Source organism: Lissotriton helveticus, chromosome 6, assembly GCF_964261635.1.
Source record: "Lissotriton helveticus chromosome 6, aLisHel1.1, whole genome shotgun sequence".
In the NCBI taxonomy this organism is placed as follows: Eukaryota; Metazoa; Chordata; class Amphibia; order Caudata; family Salamandridae; genus Lissotriton; species Lissotriton helveticus.
This window is the reverse complement of record NC_136067.1, coordinates 1,761,075,267-1,761,091,934: the sequence shown is the minus strand read 5'-3', so window position 1 is coordinate 1,761,091,934 and position 16,668 is coordinate 1,761,075,267. Positions and strand designations below refer to the sequence as shown.

General features: G+C 43.9%; 1 pseudogene; it reads right to left on the bottom strand.

Moving 5' to 3' along the window:
* Nucleotides 1-10,961: 10,961 nt before the first annotated feature.
* On the bottom strand, nucleotides 10,962-11,747 carry LOC144761882 (GTP-binding nuclear protein Ran pseudogene; annotated as a pseudogene).
* Nucleotides 11,748-16,668: the final 4,921 nt, after the last annotated feature.

The window sequence follows — 16,668 nt, the reverse complement described above, 5'->3', positions numbered from 1 at the left end:
AGATCCCATGCACACACCAGAACTATTTGATTACTCCTGGAACACTGTCCTTTTCAGTTCACTCATCCACCTTTACTAAAAGATGATTGTTCATACTCTGATATTTTTTTAATTGTTCTTTAGCTCACTTAATGATCTCCACCTTTTGCCCATAAAATGTGTCTCATTATGCTGCATGACAATCACCCTATACAAACTGACCAATGGACTGAGTGGTCCAACCAGATAAGGTGGCCCAAGAGGGTGGTGCTGGGAAAGTGACACATCTCCACAGATGAGTCACTTTCTTTTAAATCTGCACCTTTCTGTTTAGTTGAAGATTGTGAGGGACATAGATTACATGTGTTTGATGATTATGTTGTTATTTACCTCTGGGTTTGCTTTACAGATGAGTGTGAGGATAGTGGTTTTAATATGGTGCGATTGTGCGACCTCATTGTGTAACAAACACAAAATTCTGTATCAGGCTCAGTCCGGTTGTTTGTTAAACCCCAGCTCTTTCCTGGGCAACTGTGGCTCACAGCAGTCAGGCTTTGTCACAAACGAATATGTGTACAGTATTAAGAAGTGAAAAATAAGCAAAAGGGTTCCCAAAATATTTCTGATATTGGAGAGGGACAGGGAAAACTAAGTAACAAAGGGAATAACAACCCACCTCCAAGAGTACTCTCTACAAATAGACTTGTAAACAAAAATACAACACCCAACCTTTTTCCATTAGAAAATATTTTTTTCTTTTGTTTATTTGCAACATGCATACAAGTTTTCAATGATTGAAGCATAAATATATATTAACTATCTCACCCCCTACATGAAATGACTCCTCACTATCACACTGCACTATTATCACTCATGGCTTGCATACTATACTATACTATACTTAGACACAAAAAAACCTTTAAACACCATAATTCATCATATGAGCATCCCCTCAAAATGCTCAGCTAAATATCTTTATGCTACCTCAGATGGAGCACATTGTATGCAAATAGATCAGATATATGAATTTACATGTTTATCGGGACATATGTACACACAGTATATGTATAATTCACATACCAAGCATAATAGTAGGAGGAAAAAGGTATTTTATAGATATATATTAAACTTTGTTTTCCACTGTCCGAATGGTTGTGGCGCAGGTGCTGACATGCATTTTGATGTGAAAGGGTCATTCGATAACACGCCTTCTTAAGGCACGGAATGATGTATCGACAACTTTTTATGGTTCTTCTTATAGATATTTATTGGTACATATTTATTTTTATTTTTTGTTCATCAATATGGTTCTTGTATTTGTTTGATATGTAGTACATACTGAATTCAATAAAGTCGTTTTACCAAAAAAGCAGGGAAAAGAGGGAAAGGTGGGCAGCAGACTCACAGGGGCATATTATCAAGGCGGTTTATCTCCGCTTTTTTGGCTTTAAAAGCCAAGAAAGCGGAGATAAAATTATCTCCCTGTTACCTAGCTGTCGCTAACACCAGTTAGCGACAGCTAGGAGGAGATAGCGACCATCTTGGGCCCCACTTTGCATGTCAGTGATATTTATCACTAATGACATGCAAAGTGGGCGTGCCAAGATGTTAGCGTCTGGAAACAGTCGCTAACATCGCTATCTCCTATTACCAACTTATGGAGATATTCGCGCTAAGCGCGAATATCTCCAAAAGCTAACACCTGCCCTGAGCAGTTCTTAGCCATGTTATCCAATGGGAGGTGGATAACATGGCTAAGAGCATTAGCTCAATAATGCATGAATATCGCTGACTTTTCAGCGATATTCATGCATTGCGGCCGATTTTCATCGCATTTGCGATAAACCTTGGTAATACCAAGGTTTATTTGCGATAAAAATCGCCGCAGCTCAGTGGTAAATTTTTGTCTCTAATGCTTAGTAATATGCCAGTTCTCTAAAAAATAAAGAACAAACATATGAATAAAAAGCTCTCATATGTAGAAACTTCTTCTACATCAAACACACTAAACAAAAAAGAAGAACAACACCTACAGACCCAAGCTGTCCTCTCAAGGATCGAGAACATTAAGTATCTGGGTCAAATCTCAAACAGATCAGATATATTTCTACATACTGTGTGCACACCGGAGTAGGGTGATTAAATAGCCATCATAAATGCAAGAAGGTTGAGATGGAACAGTCGCCTTTTGAAGGGCGACTACCTGCCTCTTAGCAAATGAGAGATGGAATATCCCACAGGACTAGCAAATAGGCTAATGTGTAAACTAGGCGCTTTGGCGTTAAATGTCAGCAGCCATCTTAGAAGTATCTGGCATAGGTACGTAGCAGAACAAAAACTAGGATTCACCTAACTGCCTTTTACCAAAGGCTAAAACTAAAGAACAGTTCTGTGGGAGGGATGGGTGGAAATAAAAGCTAGGATATTTTTCTTAATTTTGCCTCTTTATTCACAGAACGGATTTTACACAGGAGCTGTTTAATGCCTTTTTCATGTATTCCTGCTTTCCTCTGCTTGATCACTCTTTTATCTTTTTCTTCTTTCACAAGTCTCTCGTTTCCAGGCAAAAAACCCCAGGAGGCTAGGAAGAAGGATGGTGAGTATTTTGGGATTATACGATTTGCTTAGGAATGCAATGGTGACCTACACCACACCCAAAAGTGTCACTTATTGGATGTCATACACATTCTAGTTATGGGTGAGAGGTGAGTATTACTGGAGAGAGATTGGTCTTGTCCTGGTTATTTTCCCCACTCTCGCTCACACTGTTGTAATTGGAATAGATAGCGGTGGGTATCTCCACACACAGGCTCAGGAAAACACACAAAATTAAAAATAAATGAGATAAACGAAAACAGAAGCGATTTCTTATTTTAGTCATCACCCTGTTTCCTGGGGTTTTTCCTTGAGGGTTTTCTATAGGACTCAGTTTAGTGAGCAAGGAAAACTGCGGCAGGATTCAAAATAATGTGCCCGCTTTCACTGCCCGCTTTCACTACCAAACAAACTCTGTCCTGCCGTGGGTAGGTTTGTGTGGCATCAAGGTCAGCTTCTCAGGGTTTCTGACCCCAATACCCCAGTGCGCAAACCCGACCTCACTCCCACCTTAACCGTTCCCAGCCCTGCCCCCCCTTTTAAACAAAAGAGAGAAAAGAAAGAACAACAAACAAACAAAAACCCTGGTCACTCACCGCCCGTGCCGCAACTCTCCTGAGTTGCGGCAGCAGTTACGCTCCTCCTGGGAGATATCTACCAGTCTTCACTCCACTCTTTGGGTGACTCCTTTTCATCCCCGGAGTCTTCTTCAGGTTCACCATCTCCACTCGACGGTGTCCCTCATGGGCTTTCCTTCTCGGCGTTCTCTGGAACCTCCTGGCTCCACCTCTCAACCATGGACTCCAACCCTTCCTATTCCCGGGTGAGGCCTTTTTTCACCCCCTTGCGGGCTTGCGGATTGATTTTCCCAGAGAGGGCTTCTCCTCCATCCTGTATAGGAGAGGTCGGGAGGAATGATTCAACCCTTTCTTTATCTTCTTTTCTCCAGGTTTGGGATGTTTTCGGTGTCCTCTGCAGTTTCCCATAGGATGATGGGTTTACCCCGGTAAGTGTTTGTGTTATTAACTATTTTCTCCAAAATAGTCCATTTGAGTTCACTTACTGTGTGACCCAACTCAATGCAATGATCCACCAAGAGAGCAAGGAGTTTTTTGTTACGAATAGCAGACTTATGTTATTTTTATTTTTTTCCTTTTTCAAAAACCTTTATTGAGAAAAATCAAAGTAGACAAAGTACAGTGTGCAGTATCGCAGTGCAATAGTACTTATAGCAAGAAGCAGGTCAATCATTACCTTACAAAGAGATGGCAACTGTTGGCACTTTAAAACATGTACGAAGGTAGTCCCACATCCCCACTTCACCAAGGCCTAACCTCAAGAGGAAACGGCACAACGCAGAAACAGCAGAGGAGAGCTGAGGAAGCGAGACAAGGGGCGCACGAGACAAGGTGGGGGGAAGCAGGTCACTAATCAACGCCGGCAGCAGCCACGGACCCAGGGCTGGTAGGGAGAGCGGGAGAGACAGCGCCACTGGAGTGAGGACGGGAAAGGAGGTAGGTAACTAGAGGGCCCCAGATGCCAACACGTCGGGACCTAGCAGGCATTAAATCCCAGAATTCAGATAGAAGGGTCTGGCACCGAGAGGCAGCCTCCAGCCAACACTCAACCCTGGGAGCTGGACGGCGGCCCCAGCACATAGCCACCCTACGCCTGGCCAGGACCAGCAGCATCGCAATGAGTCGGCGAGAGACATCAGGACAGAACTTGACGAAACCAAGAAGGCACAATGGTGGATCCAGGCGCACCGCTGCGCCAGTGATGTCAGAAATTGCGGAACACACCGCCTGCCAGAATTCCGAAATCCTAGGACAGAGCCAGGCAAGATAAGCAAAGTCTGCCGCAGGTGCAGCACAACGCAAACAGTTATCACCAGGAGTAAGGCCGAGCCTGTGGAGCTGCACAGGGGTGCGGTACAGCCTGTGCAAATATTTAAAATGGATCAACCGGAGGCGGTAGCTCGGCGACAGCTTCTTTGTTTGATTACAGCAGCAAAGCCAGTCCGCCGGCAAAATGTCGGCACCAAGGTCAGCACCACATGCCTCCCGAGCACGGTCCGAAGAGATATGGGTGGACGCTAAAGTAAGAGCATATAGTTTGGTGATCAATTTATGCGGTGTCGAGGAGGTGTAAATGAAATCCAGAGCTGGCATGCTGGGTGGGGACTGAGGGAAGGTAGGGTGTAACTTCCGGCACGTGGCACGCCACTGGTAAAATAGAAGCGTGTCCTGCAACCCTGAGGAGTCGGGGAGCGTATAGAAAGTATTCTCTGGGTAAAGATCTGCGATCATCGTTAGGCCCAAGCGTCTCGCACACACTGACATTCTAGAGGCCTGAAGTGAGGGAAAATCTGCGTGGTTCACCATGGGCACAGAGTTGGCAGAGAGAAGGGAAGCGCCAGCGAACCGACGCAGGCCAGACCAGGCCCATCGGAGCGTCTCGACCGCGTCGACCTCAGCCCGAGGGTGCACCGCTGGTGCAAACAGAGCTGTAGAAAGGGGCCAGGGAGACGCCACTTCGGTCTTCACCGCGACATGAGGCTGATAAGGAGAGGGGTGGATCCAGAAGTGCAGGAAGCTGGCCTGAGCACAAAAGGCGTAAAGCCGAAAGTCAGGCACGCACATTCCGCCAGCAGCCATGGGTAGGGTGAGAATATCATAAGCCACTCTTGACTGTTTACCCGCCCAGACCAGCGAAATAGTTAGGAAGTGTAATTTACGTAAAAAGTGGGAAGTAAGGGGGATAGGAATATTTAAGAACAGATAAAGAAATTTAGGGAGGACAACCATTTTAGCGATTGCAATAAGGCCCGCCAATGACAGCGGGAGTCGGCTCCACGATGGAATCCTGGATTCCAACCAGTCCACCACACACCCAAAGTTTGATCTCCAAAGTCCATCCAGATCCCTGCTAAGCCAGATGCCCAAATAACGCGTGGGGCCAGAGGCCCACACGAAAGGAAAGTTCGATGAGAATGGCACAGTAACATCAGTCAAGGGGAACAGAATCGACTTACTCCAGTTCACCTGGATGCCCGATAGCCCACCAAAGCGAATGATCTCCCGCACCAAAGGGCTATGGTTCTCCTGAGGATGACGGATATACAACACGACGTTGTCCGTGTACATCTAAACTAGCAGGGACCGGGGCGAGAACCCAATGCCCCTGTGAGTGTGGTGCTGTCGCAATCTGGCGGCCAGGGGCTCCATCGCCACAGCAAAAAGCATTGGCAACAGCGGACATCCCTGACGCGTACCTCTGGCGATGAAAATAGGGTCTGAGACCAGGCCGTTTACCCAGAGTGGGGCTGGTGTAAAGGAGTCTGATCTTGCTCAAAAAGATGTCACTGAAGCCCATACATGGCAGGATATAAAATAAGAAGGTCCACTCCAACGTGTCAAACGCCTTTGTGGTGTCCAGCAAGGCGGCGACGGCCGGTAGATTGGGGTTAATTTGGGGCAGGACCGAAAAAATGGTGCGGAGATTATGCAAGGTAGCCCTTCCGGGAATAAAACCTGATTGATCGGAGGGGCAATGGTGGGCATGAGTAAAAGGAGGCAGGAAGCGATCAATTTGGCGAAGATTTTGTTGTTGATATTGATTAAGGAGAGGGGGCGGTATGAGTCGCGACGGTCAGCAGGCTTGTCGGGTTTGAGAAGCAGGGTTATTAGCGCCTCGCGCAGTGAAGGCGGAAAAGAGCCGTTGTCGAATGAGTCGTTGTACATTGCCGCCAGATGTGGCTCCAAAATATCGGCGAATGTGTTATAAAACGAGGCTGGCAGGCCATCCAGGCCAGGGGTCTTATCGCCAGGTAAACTACTAATGGCAGCCAATATTTCTTCCCTGGAGAATGGTTCATCAAGGAATTTGTGGTGGCAGTCCTCCAGCCAGATCAGTGCTATAGAATCAAAATATTGGTCGAACTCCTCACGCGGCAGGGGAGCGCCAGCGGAATAGAGCCAGGAGTAAAAGTCGAGAAAGCGAGACTGTATTTCCACCGGGGAAGTAGTCCTGTCCGGGCCGCAATCACTCAAGGCCGTGATATAAGAAGCAGCACGCAGAGGACGTAAGAGGTTGGCGAGTGTACGCCCCGGGCGGTCCCCCTCTACAAAACGACGCGCCCGACCCTCCCTGTCCAGGAAGGACAGCTCACGTCCCGTCTCATCAGAGAATTCAGTGTGTTTCTGATGTAAAAGAGCTAGAGTCTCGGAACTGGGACGAGCCGCCTGGGCAGCATCAAGAGCTTTGATTTCCTCCTCAAACTTTGCCAAAGTGGCACTAATAGAGCGAAGAACGCCGGCCTGTTTAGAGATACATTCGCCGCGAATGACGGCCTTAAACCCCTCCCATGTCGTGGACGCAGAGTCCACCGTGCCCGCGTTAGGATCAAAATAATCAGTAATCGCTGTCTGAATTTCCGCCCAGAAAACCTGGTCGCGAAGGGCATTAGAGGGAAGACGCCAGGTAAAGGCCCGACGCGGAGAGTGAATCAAGCTGGACATTTTGTGAAAGAGTGTCAGAAAAAACCAAAGACCTCTGAATCGGTAAAAGGTCGGCTCCACCTGTAGAAGGAGTTGCACAGGTGAAAGTGAATGTCAAGTCAGCTCCAGACCTCCAACAAATCGCTAATACTCTACAGTCATGAGCACCTCATCTGGTGGTAACATTCACAGTCAAAGTTTGTGAGTTTGAGTTACAAGGAGTCTCAGTGATGATAGACTCAGGTGCCACCGGGAACTTCTGTGATATTAAATATGCACAGAGAGTTGGATTTAGGTTTATACAAAAACAGGTATTAGAAGCCGTTCTAGCAGTTGATGGAACACACCTCTCTCCAGGACCCATCACTCATGAAACAGAATTAATGTGTTTGACAGGTCTCAATGGGCATTCAGAATTGATTTATTTTAATCTCATAGATGCCCCCCAATTTCAGTTGATACTGGGTTTACCCTGGCTCACTGCGCACAACCCTAGTATCAATTGGAATCAAAGAACAGTGCAAATGAATTTTTCTTATTGTAAAGAGAATTGTTTCAATGATCTAACTAAGAGATTAGCGCAACATCCAGCTATCATTTGTTCAATGGAAACTAAAGAGATTCCAACAGAATACAGAGAAGTAGCTGCCATGTTTGATAAAAAAGAAGCTGAGAAACACCCATCACATCGTCCCTACGATTGTAAAATTGAAATTGAGCCTGGGGCAATATTGCCTAGCAGTAGAATCTACGCGTTAACAGAAAACGAGAACCAATACCTCAAGACTTACCTGGATCAGTATCTTGCAAGTGGATTCATCCACCCTTCTCAATCTCCGGTGTAATCCCCTTTATTTTTCATTCCAAAGAAGGATGGGAGTCTCAGGACTTGCATAGACTACAGAGCTCTCAATCGGGTGACTGTGAAGAATCGGTACACCTTATCTTTGATCTCTGTCTTACTAGACCAAGTAAAAGATGCCAAGATCTATACCAAATTGGATTTACGTGGGGCATATCATTTGATTCGCATAGGTCCAGGAGATGAGTGGAAAACGGCTTTTCGCACTCGTTATGGCCTATTCGAAAAATAAGTGATGCTGTACGGGTTGTGTAACGCCCCGGCGGCATTTCAGCATTTTGTCAATGATGTTTTAAGAGAATTTCTGGATAGAATTGCAGTGGTCTACATTGATGATATATTAATTTTCTCAAACAATGTAGAAGAACATACTTCGCATGTAAAATCCATTTTAACCAAGCTGTTGGAAAATCATCTTTATGCAAAGCTTTAGAAAGGTGCCTTTCAGGTGATGAAAGTGGAATTCTTGGGCTTTGTTCTTTCTCCCGAAGGAGTTAGCATGGGCGCCTCTAAGATCCAGGCAGTACAGGATTGGCCACCCCCGAAAAATGTAAAAGAGAATCAAAGCTTCATTGGATTTTAGAATTTTTATCGCAGGTTCATTCCAAATATCTCCCTCAAGACAAGTCCAATCGCCCGGCTTTTGAAGAAAGGAGTCAAGTTTGACTGGTCAAAAGAAGCTGAAGAGGCCTTATAATTTTTGAAGAAATCTTTTACTTAAGCACCAATTCTGTTACACCCGAGAATTGAGGAACCGTTTTTTGTAGAAGCAGATGCTTCAGATTTTGCCGTTGGAGGAATCCTGTCTCAACGACATGTTGATACTGGCCAACTCCATCCAGTGGCTTATTACTCAAGGAAGTTGACTCCTCTGGAATGCAATTATTAAATTGCGGATAAGGAGCTTTTGGCAGTCAAATGTGCATTCTTGGAATGGAGGCATTACCTACTTGGGGCTAAGCACAAGGTCACAGTGTACAAAGATCACCGGATTACAATTTTTTTTAAATCTGCCCGAACTTTGGCGGCTCGATAACTACGTTGGTCCATGTTTTTTGCAGACTTTGACTTCGTGCTCATATACAGACCTGGGGTGAGTAATGTCAAGGCAGATGCATTATTCAGAATTGATGCAAAAGCTTCAGAAACTCAAGAAGTATGACAGAATGTAATCCCGGCAGAGAAAACTATTGTCACGATCTCCAATTCAGATTTAAAACAAGAAACCAAGGATTCCATGTTGGAAGAAGAGATGAGAAAGTGGATAAATGAACAACCAGGAAGAGAAATTAAAGGTCTTCCATACCAGAATCATAGATTATATCTTCCCACCAAATCTTTGCAAGAGAAGGCTTTTAAGTCCTGTCATGATGATTTGCTTGCCGGTCATAAAGGAATTCGTAAGACCACAGTGTTGGTGAAGAGGAATTTTTGGTGGCCAGGAACGAGAGATCAGATAAGACAGTATGTTTCCACCTGCGAGAGATGTTTAGAAGGAAAATTAGATTGCATTTCTCCACAAGGTCTCTTAATGCCCATGCCTACCCCCCTACCCTTGGTACACAGTCTCAATGGATCTAATTTTTCCTACAAGTCAGGGGTTTAACACTATCCTGGTCATGGTTGACATGTTTTCCAAAATGGCACACTTTGTTCCATTAAAAGGTATTCCGCAAGCTGCCCAATTAGCTCAGCAATTTTCTCAACACCTAGTGAGGTTACATGGAATTTCAAAGGTTCTGGTGTCCGACCGTGGGTCACAATTTGTTTCACACTTTTGGAGAGCATTTACAAAAAGATTAGGTATAGATTCCTGTTACTCCACCAGTTTTCATCCAGAAACAGACGGTAAAACAGAGAGAGTTGATCAAGATTTAGAGCAGTACTTGAGACTCTATTTGCGGGGTCAAAGATTGGAATGGCCAGAGTTAGTGTGGGCGGCAGAGTTTGCTTATAACAACTCCAAACATTCATCTACTGGTTTTACCCCTTTTTATTTAAATTATGGAAGACACTCTAGTTTAATATTTGAAATGGAAGAAAAGGCAGTTCCAGCAGTAGCCGAGTTAGTAAAAGAAATGCAAGACACTCTATCAAAAGCTAAGGAGAATCTAGTTAGGGCTAAGAATTCTTACAAGACCCAGGCAGACAAAAAGAGAAGAGAAACCCCAGTCTTTAAAATAGGGGATAAAGTTTGGATGTCAACTAGAAATTTAAAACTGAAAGAAATTTGAAAATTTCAACCAAGATTTATCGGTCCTTTTACTGTGGATCGTTCAATAAATCAAGAATCTGTAAAACTCCTCTTACCTCCTTATTTAAAGGTGCATTCTGTATTCCATGGCCCCCGCAGTTGAAATTTACTCTTTCCGGGCTTTCACTCGTGTCATTTCCAAATTATATAGCACAGGTCAGTTTTTGTCGCTTATTTCTGCACCATCACCAGAGTCACCTTTGTTGAGATCTGGTGAGTGTACAGGTCACCCTCTGTCAGCATACTGTTTCATCTTCTCTTTTGCCCTCCGAACCTTTGCGCACATGAGTCAGAGCTGCTGGTAGCAGCCAGCTAGGAATACGGGTGCACGTCTCTTGTACTAGCATCAGCGCTGGAGAACATTTTCACATGGAGCGGTGAGGGGTGTTCCTATAAGCCCTTAAGATGATGGTGAAGACTTGTTGCATGGGCGTGTGGCTTATTTCAGCTGGTTGGGGAGCATTACCGATGCATTTTCACATCTTTTTCCCGTGATGTTTTTTCACCAAAGTCCATTTGGGCTGAGGGTTTTTTTTTTGGTGGGTATTTGTAATACAACGTTATTATGGTCTAAACGAATAGGAACGGGAACGACAGTAACAGGGTTCACCACTGAATGTGATGCGACTGTAGCAGTCTTTAAATTAGATTCGAAACGTGAGTATAAAGTAATTGCAGTCCAAAACAGCTAATTACGCAGGTCCAAAATATGAAGGAATTAATTTTTATGCCACATTCACTCCGAAAGCCCACTCATCTCCTTCCGCATCCCAAAGATTAAAGCACATATTCTGCTCAGCTAGATAATAAAGTGGCAAACACGCTGCACCATCGACATCACAGGACAGTTGCCTATAAAACTAGACTTCTGACGCTGGGCTCCAGCTTTGCTCACAGATCATCGTCCTCATCTGGCAATGCAGTGGTCTGGGCAATCTGTAAATCTTGCTCGTATTGTGCTGCCAATGCTGGGTCCATTACAACTTCAGGTGGTGCAAGAGCAGGCATTGCTACAAACTCCAAATTGGGATCGCTGATTAATTTTCTTGCCAGCCGAAGGAAGGGCTTCTCAAAGTTGTAATTACTTTTTGCGGAAATGTCGTAGTCTTGGAGGTTCTTTTTCCTGTGGAAGACTATGGACTTTGCCTTCCCTTTCCTCTCTTTGATATCCACTTTGTTGCCACACAGCACGATGGGGATGTTTTCGCACACTCGCACCAAGTCTCGATGCCAATTGGGAACATTTTTGCACGTGACTCTTGATGTGACGTCAAACATGAAAATGGTACACTGGGTTTGGATATAGTAGCCATCTCGCAGGCCGCCCGGCCTGTGAGATGGCTACTTCTGCCCGGCGGTGTCCCAGATGTTCAACTTGATGGGGCCTCGGTTCGTGTGGAAGAGGAGAGGGTGGACCTCGACTCCGAGTGTGGGCACATACTTCTTCTCGAAGTCGTCGGTCAAGTGGCGCTTGACGAAGGTGGTCTTGCCGGTGCCTCCATTGCCGACTAAGACGAACTTGAACTGAACCTGCAGGTCTCCCTGGGAAGCCATGGTGTGCGGAGGGGATCTTCCAGAAGTACAATTTTTGTATTCAAGTGTTTCCTCCCTAGGTTCTTGTAGTGATGATAACATTAAGGCAAATTACTTACACTGCATCCTGTAACCGCACTGTCAGCTGGGGACACTGTTCGGCAAAGTGAATTATTTCCACTTTTCTCAATTTACACCATTTAATAGAGTGACACTTGTGATCTTTGGCAAATAATATTAGTATTTTCGCATTGGTTTCATTGGCTGCCAAGTGTCATTGTTTCAACTAGCTAAGCATCATTGTTAAGCGATGCAACTACAACTGGATCAGTTGGACGTGGAAGTGCCTAGAGTCGCACCAATTTGCACAAGCCCTCGCAGCCACACCCACTTTGACTTTTCCGTCATTCATGTTCACTTTATTCATGGCTGTTTTGTGTTATGGGCATTTGTGTAACGCTTTCTGCTGTTGGTATGGCACAGTACTGCTTGTTTATTCTGAGCGACATTTTGCACAGCAGTGCATATTGCACTGTTTGGTTGTCTCTGTTGTTGTGAGTAGTGTTTCATGATATATGATTAGAAGAGGATTGTTTTCTGTTAGGTTTAGAAGTGGTTTGTGGATGTTAATTTGAAAGTAAAGGGTGTTTGGTGTAGATACAGATCTTTTTGATGCAATGTGTTTATGGATGGGTGTGCCAGAGAACTTTTCTTTTTTTTTCTCTTTAGTGAAAATGTTTCTACCAATACCGAACACAGGCACAATATGGGCAAAAACAGTGTAAGCTCCCCCAAAATCGAACCTAGAAATAGGGTAGATGGCAGTAGTAGTGCACCCTTGGAAACACCAGGTGGGATTCCTCTTCAGGGGCTCCAGAGCATAGCCTGCACCCACCTATGAGACTACAGAGCCACTGTAAATTATTCTATTACACTTGTAATATTTATTTAGCAGTGTTCATGCCTCTGAGACCTGGCCCTGCTGCATGGTCAGACTCCTGGTTAAGAATCATGGCTTGCCGGTTCCAGTTTTGAGCACCAGATTTAATTTCTCATCTGCTGTGTAATTGAGCCTGAGCAGCCAGAAAACGAAGAAAGGTTAATAAAAAAAGAATTCAGACTTGTTTCTAGGTGCGTGTGCAAGTAAAAGTGTGTTTGATTGAGAGAGAATGAGATTAAGCGTAGTGTTTGAGTGTGTCAATGAGAATTAGAGTGAGAATCAATGAGTGAGCATGAGTAAGGGAAAGGGAGGTAGTAAGTAAAGTAGTGGGTTACAATGAGTGTGTGAGGGGGTGATTGAAAGGTTGTGGGAGTGAGTCAGAGGTGCCTCTATCAATGGTGCAGCTGGTGCAGTGGCACCATGGCATAGAGGCCCTGGTGCAGCTGCTCTCGCTGCGCAATTAAAGCAGAACAACTGTACCCTAGAAGTTCAGATCAGAGCCCCTGTATACCAATGGTTGTGACTGAGGGTCAGTGATTATGAAAGTGTGTGCATGTGCGTTTGTGTGCAAGAAGCAGTGAGTGTTAGTGTATGGGTGCTTTTTTGTGTTATGGCACCCTAAGCAATTTTTGACAGTTATGAGGGGAACCAGTGGCAAGTATTATGCCTCACCACTTTCAGGGATCACCATCCGCCACTCGTCAGAGGCACCTGCACACACACACACGTGCGCGCCCCCAGCAGTGCGCGACGATCCGGAGTGCACCATTCTGTTTGTTTCACTTTCACATTCAACTCAGGGAGCAGTACACTGTCTTTTAAGTTTTCCCGAGGCCGAGTCTCATGGTGACTCATGATGAAGATGACGAAAGCAGGGCTGCTTTCCAAGTCGGACCGTTCCTGGCAGTTTGTGTAGTCAGTCAGTGTTACTGTTACGTTACTTCAAGTTAAATGACAAAAGCAACCGTAACAGTAACACTCTGTGCAGGGCAGCGCTATCAAAATCAGTGAAGTGCTGCATTGTGTGTAGACTCGGCCCTGATAATTAAGTGCCGGTGCTAAGCGCCGGAAAGCACCGACACAAATTAAGCACTGGATCTGAAGGGAGATTGTTACAAAAAAATGCATGAGGTAGGAATGTGGGTTGTCACCACACCTTTTGAATCTGTTTATGGCAGACATATCACTGAGGTGAGACCAGGTACACTCCAACTCATTGCATTTGGGCGTGTTAAATCTATCACAATTCGCATATGCGGATTACCTTGTACTACTCAGTCTAACAAAAGTCGGACTGCAAAGATCAGGTAATGAACTGAAAAAATATATCAGTTTTGTCAATCTTGAAATAAATACAACCAAAACTAAAACAATTACTATTATAAGCCGGCCAGCGCCCCCGCTCAAGAGCTAGCTGCACGAGACAATGTTAGAGGAGGTCAATAGCTATTAGTACTTGGGAGTATATATTGATAATAAGGCAAACGATCAATAGCAGAAGTAATATATGACATCAAAAAGAAAATTCTCCGATATTTGAGTTCTGTACACTTGCCAAGAAACAGGAAGGTCCCCCTTTAAGCCACTACTGTCAGTAATGTCTGCCAAACTGCTACCTACCGTGACTTATACCAGTGTTTTTTTTTTTGCATGGGAAATATGCCCTCCTTCTGAACAACTTGCAGGTGAGGGCATTCAAGATGGTGTTCAGGATCCCGCAAAATGCCTCCCCGGCACAAGACCATTTGCAATCTGGGCTCACAAATGAGGAAATTGGGAGAATGAGCACCATCATAAAAAGCTGGTTTAAAATCGGAGCGAACAATGAAACCTTATTGTTAAACAATTCTCATGGTCAGCCCTTGAAAATGATCCACAATAAACTTACCAAAAATATCTCTATAGGGCACTAAAACTGACAAATACAGTTGAGCTTTGGAATAAGAATCTGCCCTTCTCAAGTTTTAGGCAAGTGGTAAATAAATCTGTGACCTAGCACTCGTATTTGGTCCACAGAAACAGCTTCAGCTGGCGTTTGCACACTTGGATGGTGCTGAACCATTACGACAGTTTAAGCCGGATTAATATTGGTCTCACATTTTCAGTGCATCTAAAGAGAAGGTTGATAGTGATTTGATTTGTCCAGTTACCATCATTGGTGAACCAACCATCCTAATCCTAGAAATATTGTGGCTCTATATCTTTGAGACTTTGTGGATCAAAGAAAGTGGATTTTATCCATTTGAATTGTATATGCCCCTAAGTACTAAAAGGACATGTCACTATGTTAAAAAAGAACTACAATGCTGGAGGCATACATTCACATAGGGCCACAATAACAAAAGGTTTAGATCCTACAGGCCCTCAACGGAACTGCAAGTTGATGAAATACTTGCTTATATATGAAAAAGCGATTCATATTACCAATAGCTGAGAATGGAATGGTGAAATGGACACTGAGCTGTGCTTTGTCAGAACCTCTTGACTAATATTAATACTAATCATTGATTTTTAGTCCCAGCATTATCCTTGCTTACTGGAACTGCAACTCTAAGAAATATTCACTGGTATATGATAACGTGATTCATATCACTAATAGCTGCGAGCCAAATAGTTAAATGGACACTGGCAGCACCTATTTGGAACTGCTTGATATATATTTGGCCTCCAGTACGTACCAATGAAGCTAAAATATTACTAATTGTATCTGTTAATTAGTTGGAATTTAAGTATTTTGTGACATCGGCATAATTGCACTTTATAAATTGATAATATTTTGTAATGATGCTATACTATTGCTGATTTTATACAATAACTGTGTGGATCAGATGCATTTGCACAAAGTTATGATAGCTATTTATGTATTTTAGTCTGTGTATTGATTTTGGTACGTTTATTTGTAACATTGTGATGGTTCTAACTAACCAATACAATAAAGAATTTGATCGATTATTTGATTGACTCAAATGACTCATTATCTTGGAAAAGGTGCTGATTAAACAGAGCCAACCTCTTAAACCCAGACAATGGTCCAGAGATTTGAGAAATATTAACCTAACTGATTTAATTTCTATTTGCAACATCCTGCCTCCTCCTACTAGCGTGACAAAGGTGAATGATCTTGCTGAACACTACATACAATGCACATCAGACATTCTTGATACCATTGCTCCTAAACAATTAAAAAGAATACCCAGTAGACACTCCAGACCCTGGTAAAACACCAACCTTAACAAGGAAAGGTGCTACTTAAGGCTTATTGAGAGATCATGGAGAATCTCACCCTCCTCAGCTCACCCCAAACACCTGAGTTTGACAAAAAAAGTTTCTACAATAGACTCATCCAAAGGTTAAAAGCAGATTATGTTAGAGAGCAACTTGAAACACTAAAAACAGACCCACAACGCTATATGAAATTGTCAAACAACAAACTATTTGCAAATCTAAACTCTAGTCGGTAGTCAATGGGTCACTGCCCAGTGGAGCTGAATTCTCCGTCCATTTCATTGAAAAGACTAAGAAGATTGAATCAGAACTGCAACTCGCCTCACAGCGGCTACTAAGACAGGTCCAGCCCAGTCTCTTCCGAGACCCCTTCATATGGGCTATACTATGAAAAATATTGCTATTTGGAATGACTTCAAAATTCCAGATAAAGATGAGATACTCAAAACACTATTATCAATAAAACCCCCCACCAACTTCATTGATTCTCTGCCTGCCGTTCTCATCAAAGAGTTTAGATCTTCATACTCCCGCTTTGGACTAAAATTGTAAATGCATCTCTCTCAGAGGGCATGATTCCTGACTGTTCAAAAACAGTTCAGGTCACCCCTATTCTAAAAAAAACCGAATGCCGAGCTCTCCGACATCAAAAATGTCCATCCAATTACCGACATCCTGACTATAGCAAAATTATTGCGAAATGCGTACACCCACAACTCTGCAACTACATTAAGCAGTTTTAACTCCTGAGCCATTGCCAATCTCGCTTCAGAAAGGGTCA